This window comes from Gopherus evgoodei, chromosome 2 (assembly GCF_007399415.2).
Source record: "Gopherus evgoodei ecotype Sinaloan lineage chromosome 2, rGopEvg1_v1.p, whole genome shotgun sequence".
Lineage (NCBI taxonomy): Eukaryota > Metazoa > Chordata > Testudines > Testudinidae > Gopherus > Gopherus evgoodei.
Window position 1 is genome coordinate 121,804,987 of NC_044323.1, and position 9,685 is coordinate 121,814,671.

Sequence of the window (9,685 nt, forward strand, 5' to 3'; positions counted from 1 at the left end):
AACAGTTACTTGTGACTTATATATGTGTAATTCTTTATTTTCCCCTCGCCCCACCCCAGATAGAAACACACTGAGATTACAGTCTCCCAGTCAGACATGACTTGCTCAAATCACAATTCCTGGTACTTGTGGAGTAGGGGATACCCACTTGACAGATTCATAGAACTAAAGGCCAGAAGAGTCCATAGATCATGTAGTCTGACCTCCTGTATAACAAATCCTCAAATACCCCTATGCTGAGTCCAATGACCTTAGTTAGACTGAAGTGTTTCAGTCCTCAGGAGATTAATCTGTTGTGTGCCACAGGCAGACAAGTGGAGAGATCAAAGTGACACCAGTGTTCGAAATAGACTTGATTATTTACAAGGATTCCTCATGATGGGCTAAGAGACGCATTGTGAAACATTTTCCTGTTTCTCTGAACAGGAGCAAAGTGCAGCCCTATTAGCATCTTGAAATATCTTGCTGTTGGCTGGAGTATATGCAATAGCTGGCTGGGGACCTGCACATGCCCCATAACCTGCAGACAAGTCCTCTTTGCATTGTCCAGCCCTCTTCTCATGCACTCCAGTGTGCTATGTAGGTATTGATAGCTTGTTTGAAGGAAGAGATCCCTTACATCTTCTTGTGCACCAGCGGAACAGAGATAACAGGAGTCAGCAATATTGCCCTTTCTTGGGATTTTATCACAAATTTCACAATACTTCTTGTTTTCATTAAAACCCCAGCTCCTGAAAGCATTATATTACCTGAGACTCTCAGCTTCCATTTTTTTAAAGTAAATTTTCAGTCTTCATAGTTGCAGAGAAAAGCTTGAAAATGTGCAAATTATTTGGGTGAGACAGAATTCCAGTGCTCTTTGCCCACTGCCTTGCTCCTAGTTCTGAGACATTCAGTCAGGACAGTTTCTCTCTGACCTCCATTTGCTATATGAAATCTGATCTTTATTAGTGGGTGGACTGTGCCTCGCTTCGTGTCTCCTGACAGACTAAGAAGCCTGTCCATGTGAGATTGCAGGAAAATTATGAGCTCTCATCCTTTAGTAAAGCCCTAAACAGCAGAGGTACATGTATATTATTATAGTTGCTATTGTGTTTGAATTGCTGGTATTGCATGAGGATCCCTGTCATGACTGGGGCACCAATGTGCGAGGCACTATACTGACACATAATGAAAAGATCCTCCCTGGCTTTAACAGCTTACTGTCTAAGATGAGAGCCAACAAGAGGATCAAGAAGCAGACAGGGAAAACCCAAAGTAATGGCAAAATGATTATGACTCGTATAATAAGCAGCACCTGGCCACTGAACTGAACTTTCCAGTAGAATATTTCTCCTCTCTCCTATTTGAGTTTCACACTCTCTCTATACAATATTTCCCCACCCATAACACCCTGCCTGCTCTCCATTTCACTTTTTATGTGGATTTTTTTTCTCCCCAGTATTTCAGTTTCTCCTAGGAGGAATGCAAACTCAATAGCATAGGACAGATATCACATAGAGGAGCATGACATAAATAAATAGACCGATGTATTCTTGTCTAAGTCAACTTTCCAACCATGATGCTTTCAAATTAGTTCACTTGACCCTGTACAGGATTTTAAAAAGGAAACTACAATATATGATTTAGATTTTGGAACATGAGAATGATGTATTAGAATAGTGGAGGTTCTTTAAGGGATGAATTTTCCTCAGTCACTATGGGTACTGGAAAGCACAGGTCCTTGTATACATTTACACTCATACTGCCACACCATGTTTTCCATTTTATATTTAAGTATTAACGTTTTTAGTATGTCTACCAAATAAAAATATAATACAGACAAATTGCCAGACTCTGGTCTCAGTTAAGGTCTTGTCAAATGTAAGTAACTTCACAGCAGCCAATTAAGTTAATGTAGATATTTCTGGTGCAACTGAGATCCCACTCTGGACCAAAAATACTTTAAATATACATATACAGTGGGTTAATGCTGTCTAAAACCTAGAAGCAAATATGAATTTAGGAAATAATTGGTGATCCCATCCTAGCTGCTAATGAACATTTATCCCCATTACAAACCCATCTCTGAATTCTCTATGATTGGTAGTTGCTGCTCTGGAAAGTTGCAGGACTGAATCAGCAGGGGTACTTTGGAAGCACTATGAGGGGAAGCTCACACAGTATCTGCCAAATTACATACATATCTAGCTAATAGTTCAATACAAGTGCCGAATGCACAGAGAAAAATCCCTTTCTAGACCTTCTCTTTGTTACACAAACCCTTATTTTGTATTTTAAAAGCCTTTCTGATCTTTGTGTGGATAACATCAGATTAAAAGACGTATTTAAGGATGAAGTTTCTTACAGCCTATACTCCCTCATGCTGGTCTGCATTGCACTGACAACTGATTTTTGGACATTGGCTCAGAAGCCTGGCACATTTTTTTTTCATCTGTAAACAGGCTTTTCATATTTATCTTCTTGTGCTTGTCAGTGAAGGGCTGGTTTTGAGCCTCGGCGCCGCACAGCAAAGGTTATTTCTTTGAGAATAGGGCACATTGAATCCATAGCTCTGTATAACTGCTAGCAGCCAGCTTCCTCACCCATCCTCAATAGTGCTCCCATGTACATTGTTCAGACAGCGAGAAACTCAGCATTTCACTGAAAGGAGAGTGATGTTTTAATGACACAATGTAAAACTCTCTGTGGCTTCTGCTGGGGACAATAAACTCATATCCCAGGAAGGACCTGTCCATGATGTGTGTTTTGAATTTATTTACAAGGCACAACTCTTGTTCCCAGGCTGTTATGGAGGTGCTGGGGCCAGGGGAGGGTGAGGGGGAAGAGGATGCTTAAGGGGGGAGAACTTTTTCCATTAGAATTTATTAATTGCTTTCTTCTCTTCACAAATAAAGTTTTCCCCATCAGGTTAGAACAATAACCACATAATAATCAACCTGTGTGACAAAAATCTTGTATGGAAACACCATACTCTGTTGTTTTCTCATTTCAAGTGAATTTTTGGCATTGAGACTGTAGGGGGTGCAAGAACTCCATTTGAAGCCAGCAGGTCTGCGTGTCTCAGCAGGTTCAGACATCACATTGAATAGGCCTTATCACCAAAACAGAGCCTAGTTTTCTATGAATCCAGCCCATAAGAATGGGGATCAGAACAGCATGCATTTTGACATACAAGTTGCAGTATTAAACTCAAAGCTGTAAGTGAGATCTCAGAATGGGAGCAAGCTTGTATTCATCCCATGACTCTCCCCATAAGAATACACGTCTGCCAAATTGTACAATCATTTCAGTTCATTACAGGAAGAGTTCTTTACTCTAAACATGAATGCACAAGCTAGTTCCTTTCAAAAGAAAATGTCACAGAGAGAAAGAGAGAGCGAGGAGACGAGAGAGAGAGAGGAGAAATGCTTTCTCAATAAGAAAAAAAAATTAAGGATGAGAGAGGACATATTGGTGAGTTTCTTTCCTAATTAGGATCTTAGGTAGGATGTTTCCCTCACCTTATTTAGGAAAACCTGGGAAAGCAGATTCTGTTTATGTTTGTTTGTTTATTTTTAAAGAGGTGAGACTGTAGTTATGTCGAACGTTTGACTTTAGAATTACTATTGCATCTCACTTGAAGAGTCCACTCTGTTAAGTAACTGTCACTCAGATGAGTCCTATTGTTTTGTGACTATAGTCCTCTATACTGACTGGATTAGTGAGTTCAATGACAGTGAAAAACGTGCATTGGTTGTTTTGAAGAGGGAAGTCTCGCATGGGAAAACACATGTACATCCAGTCAGGGCACATGCATTCCCACCAGAGATTCAGACAGAGGCTTAGTTTTAGCAAACTGGCATTTACTGCTCGTTCTTTGTGCACGCATATGATAGCAGTTTTTTTCAAAGACTACAGTGTGCTGAAGAATTGTTCAGATATACATGAACATGTTCATCTTGAACAATCAATACTTTCTTGATGGTAATAATATGTGCTGTAATATTTATACTTCTCAGTTTTGTGACACTGAAATTAGGAGTAAGTCTCACTACATCAGGTACAAAAAAAGGATACAAATCAGTGCAGCCTCTAAACACAAGTTGGCAATGTTTAGAGGCCACAGGAGCCAATGAAGCTGCAGAAGCCAATCGTAAAATAATCATTTAGTCCCAACAGAAAAGCACAAATGCATTAGAGGAGATATTTAAGAGAGAAATTATATTGTAGATACATTTTTAAAAAAAATAGGAAGACATCTTATGACACACATAAAAATCTTCACTAGTGACATTCGCTTCTAGTAATTTTTCTTAAATATTTTTAAAAGTATAGAAAAAGAAAATAATCTGCAGTATGCTAAACAAAAATATATATTTATTGTATCAATATTAGCCATCCTCAGAATTAAGTGTGTTTCTTGACTTATCTACTTTCTCTATGCCTCTCTTTTATCTTTTCAGGAACTTAATCAGTCAATTCTACACATTTTTGTTTGCACAAGAATTGCATTATTTAATAGGGTTTCAGAAATGAAGTTTCCCTGAATCAGACACATCAGGGGAAAAGAAGGTAACATATCTCCACCTGCCAATTCACAACATCCAAAATGTCGCAGATTTCTGTTAAAAAATGAATCCCAAAGAATGGGCACATTCTTCATCACTATAAGACAGAAAAACTTTCTCTAGCTTTATAAAGGGCTTGGGAAACTAGTTTTGCATTAATTTGTCTTTTATTTTCCACAGCTGAGTATCATAAAACATATCTGGTCTAAAGGTAAGTGAATGGTGCAAACAATTTCCTATCAATATCCATTCAAATTGTTCAGTGAAATCAGTTTGGCTAAATTCATGTCATTATTTTTCTTGCATTCTGAGAAGATTCAGCATTGTACTACCATGAATATTTGCAGAAATGGAATTTTAATTGCATATTTAATATGCAGAGAAAGTGAATTTTAAAATTATTTTCTGTGAGCATTCATATCAAAACTGATCATGTCATTCTCATCCAAACAAGAAAGAAAAATGTGACTTATTTAACCTGTTATAAATAAGCAACACAGCTTGAATTTCAAATTTTAGTTTTTGTTTAGCAAATCAAAAGTTAAAGAATTTTAATTTGACTACATTGGAGAAAATTGTAATCCATTCATAGACATTCAGTAAAGAGAAAAAGAGACGAATATAATATTTATTCCTTCTAAATTATTTTCTCATCTCTAATTAGATATTTTGGGTAAAATCCATTTTAATCAGAATAGCTCTGCCACAGTCTGAAAAATAAGAGCTTGGGCAAAAACAATATTGTGCTGTATACGTATATGTGATATTTTGTAACACAGTTATAGCTATATGGTCTTGATTCATTTGAGAATTTCCCTTATTGCTATTGTATTACAGAACTGATGCTCTTAGATGTAAGCATCATCCACCTTATGGAGTATTTTATATTACTAAAAGTTAGTACACAACCACATATACATAATTTCAAATGTAGTTTATACTCAAAAGTTGCCATAAGGTATATTTTAACCTCGTTTAATAAAGCTGCTCTACCGTGAAACAAAATATTTGTAGACAAGATGAGGCATGCAAATCTCTAGGAACTGCTGAGATTGAACTAGAATAACCATATGGAAATCATTCAGGATGAATCACTAGTTTTTATTGATGTTTTTCTAGACCAGAACAAATCACACTTGATTTTTGTGAAACTTCAACAATTTACATTGTACTTTCAAATTCTTCAAATATTTGCTTGGTTTATCAGCTGAACTGATGTTTAAGATGAGTTTTGCATCTGATTAAAGAGACAGTGAGATGATATGTTCTTAAAGCAGTGACACTCGACCTTTAACAACTAAAGAGCCACTTAAAATCACAGAGACCAAGTCAAGAATACAAAAATATGTGTGACAATTTTAAAAAACATAAGAATGATGCATTCACCAGAAGCATCTAAGAAAACCCAAAGATATTTGCACTGTGTGTTTCAATGGGGGAATTTTATGTTTTAATAATAAGAAATAAAAAAACCTTTACAAACATAAATGGACACATGGAAAGACACTATCAAACAAGTTTGCAGAATTGTTGAAAAGGAGCAAAAATGAGCCAGTCTGTCATTTGATTCCTCACTCCAACCTGCTGTGAAAACCATATACTGGCCTCTGCAGAATGAAATGCCACCAGGTTAAATATCACTACCAAAAAATGCTGTGATTGTTGGTGTTGTTGCTTTCATTTTCCCCGTATTGTTCATTTGAAGTAGTTCAGTATGCGAAATCATGTTCCATTCATTTATCCGGTGAAAGCTTCTCCTTTTTAACAACTTATTTGCAAATAAATACAATCACTGCTTGATTACATGTTGATTTGTATCAGCAAACACTGTGGTGTTTTGGTATAGGCATACGCATTAATACTGTGGATCACTTATCTGTACAGCAAATATCTTTGCATATTCTGCATTTGTTGTGCACATGAATTCCCATGTAACATGATGGTAGATGTGCCTGGGGGCTGAGCGCAGAATTGCAATAGAGATCCACAAAGCCAGTTGGAAAGGAAAGTCTAGCTGCGGATTTGCTGCACCAGAACATCAGTTATGAAACATACAAGCAAATTCTGCCCTGTGTTAGTTATCCCCCTTCAAAAGCCACTGGACTCAATGACATTGCAGGAGACTAAGTGAAGACAGAATTTGGCCCTGAAGTCTGTTTAATATAAGAAATACAGCTACAAAACTAAAATGCTAAAAGTGACATAACTCAGTTAACTCCTTGTTGCTTTATAGATTCATAGATTCCAAGTCCAGATGGGACCTCCTGTATCACACAGGCCATAGAACTTTCCCAAAATAATTTCTAGAGCAGAGCTTTTAGAAACGGATCTGACCTTGATTTTAAAATTGTCATTGATGGAGAATCCATCACGACCCTTGGTAAGTTGTTCCAATGGTTAGTTACCTTCACTGTGAAAATGCATGCCTTATTTTCATTCTGAATTTTTCTAGCTTCAAATTCTAGCCAGTGAATTGCACTACACCTTTCTTTGCTAGACTGCAGATCCCATTATTACATATTTGCTCCCCACGTATGTACTTAGAGACCGTGATCAAGTTGCCCCATAATCTTCTTTTTGTTAAGCTAAATAGTTTGAGCTCCTTGAGTCGATTACTGTAAACGGTGTGTCTACAGAGCAAAGAAAAACCCGCAGCTGGCCTGTGCCAGCTGACTCAGGCTTGTGGAGCTTGAGCAGTGGGGCCATTTCATTGCAATGTAGACTTCTGAGCTTGGGCTGGAGCCTGACCTGTAGCATCCTGCTGGATAGGTGGGTCCCAGAGCTTGGGCTCAGGCCCAAGCCTGGAAATCTACACAGCAATGAAACAGCCCTGCACACAAGTCAGCTGGCACAGGTCAACCAAGGGTTTTGTTTGCTGCATATAATACAGAGAGAGAGAGAGACGAGAGAGAGGAGAGAGAGAGAGAGAGAGAGAGGAGAGAGATGAGAGAGAGAGAGAGAGAGAGAGAGAGAATACATTAAAGACCTTTGGGGAAATGTGCTTAATTCAAAATAACTGTCCTAAAATAAAGACTCTCTCCATCACAGTCATCACTATGGAGGGAAAAACTCTTTTGCTGACTAGCATCAATATCAGCCATATTTTCCCAGCAAAAATACAGCTGGGATGCCGGCAGCCTAGGTGACAGCTCATGCTAAGGCCCAGAGCCTCATTGAACACTGGCAAATGCATAGCTGGAAACCAATCTGGCTTGTCTGGGGATTAGTATAGTTAAATAGGTATAGTGTTATAAGACTGTCTATAGGGCCGGTGCAACCATTTTAGGTGACCTAGGCGGTTGCCTAGGGCTCTGGGATTTGGGGGGCACCATTTCTTTGGCAGCGACCGCGGGTGGCCGGATCTTGGCCGCCCTGGTCGCCGCCGGCGATTAGGTGGAGGGAGCTGGGGCAGGGGAGCATGGGGAGGGCTGCCTGCAGCAAGTAAGGCGGGAGGCAGCACGCAGGGGAACTCCCTGCCCCAGCTCACTCCTGCCCCGCCTCCTCCCCGAGCACGCCGTGGCTGCTTCACTTCTCCCACCTCCCAGGTTTGCGGCACCTAAGCTGATTGGTGCCGCAAGTCTGGGAGCCGGGAGAAGTGAAGCAGCCCTGGCGTGCTAGGGGAGGAGGCGGGGCAGGCTTGCAGCATCTAAGCTGATTGGTGCCACAAGCCTGAGAGGCGGGAGAAGTGAAGCAGCAACAGTGTGCTCAAGGTACTCATGCTCGCGTGCGGAGCAGGGGTGAGCTGGGGGGGGGGGGGGGTGCCTCAGGGAGGAGGAGGCAGCTTCCGCCGGGGGGGAGAATCTCAGGGTGGAGGCGCCGGGGGGCGCAAAGTGGAAGTTTTGCCTAGGGTGCGAAACATCCTTGCACTTGGCCCCTGACTGTCTATAATGTTTAGACTTTATGAAATGCTGTTGGATGCTGCATCCTACTTTCAATTTCTGTAGTCCCTTGTATAAAGTTATACAGAATGTTTCCACTGTAAACATCTGTAATTGTGCTACTCACCAAATAAGAAAAAAACATTAATCAAGGTAAAGTGCTGGTCCTGCACACATGATGGCAAATGAGGCAGGATCAAAGGACAGAGACCTTGTTGATTGCATTCCTCATTCCCTCCAGGAAGGGGAGACCTGCGCATGAAATCATCCCATCAGCTCGGACTTTGGGGTGAAGAGGATAAAATCCTCAACAAGGAGGAAAATGGGCTCTTCATACTGTCTGGACTCTGGAGCAGCCCCAGTCCTGGACTGGCTAGCCAGCTAGAGCAGCCCCAGCCCCGGGACTGCAGACCAGCCCCAGCTGTGCTGGCTGACCAACTCCAGCCCCGTCAGGGAGGAAAAGTAGTCCCCGGCTCCCTTCGTGCCACTGGAATGGATTAGGCTGCAGAGGTGGATGGCGCACTGGTCAGTGAAGGGAAGGGAAGCTGCTGCTGGGATGGCACGGAGCATCTGCGGAGGCGGCAATCGGGTCAAACTAGGTACTTGGGGCCCCTCTCTCTTTAATTGGTTAACCAGTTAACAATATAATTTAAATAGTTTAAACAGTTATCTTTTTAAACAATATTTACATCCCTAAAACTGACTAATTTTATGTAAAATGTTCGGGGGCGGGTGGGAGAGAGAGAGAGAGAGATTCATGTTCCCACTAACCACTGCAAGAGAAGAGGAGCACAGCTGTTTGTACTGGTGTCGATACTTAGCTGCCAACATTTAAAAAAGTTTTTCAAGGGGCAATTGTGCAAATCAAGCCTCCAGACTTTAGAGGGTGGTGTGCGTCCATATGGTGAATTATAGGAACAAACATAGAAACTGCCACATCAAAACTTCCACATCAGATCAGACCTGTGATCCATCCAGTCCAGTATCCTTCAGAGGAAGGTGCAAAAAACCCCCCCATAGTAGGCAGATATGGTGTAATTTGACCTGAATGAAAGGTGCATCTCCTAAACCCAAATAGTTAGAGATTCATTTAAGACTTGAAAAATGAGGTTTTATTTCACTTCCAGTATTCTTTTTGTTCTTATTCACTAGTGAGATTCTGAATATGCTTGTTAGTCATACAAATGTCCAACTCTTCTCTGAATCTTGCTGAGTTCTTGGTTTCAATCACATCATGTGGCAATGAGTTCCACTGGC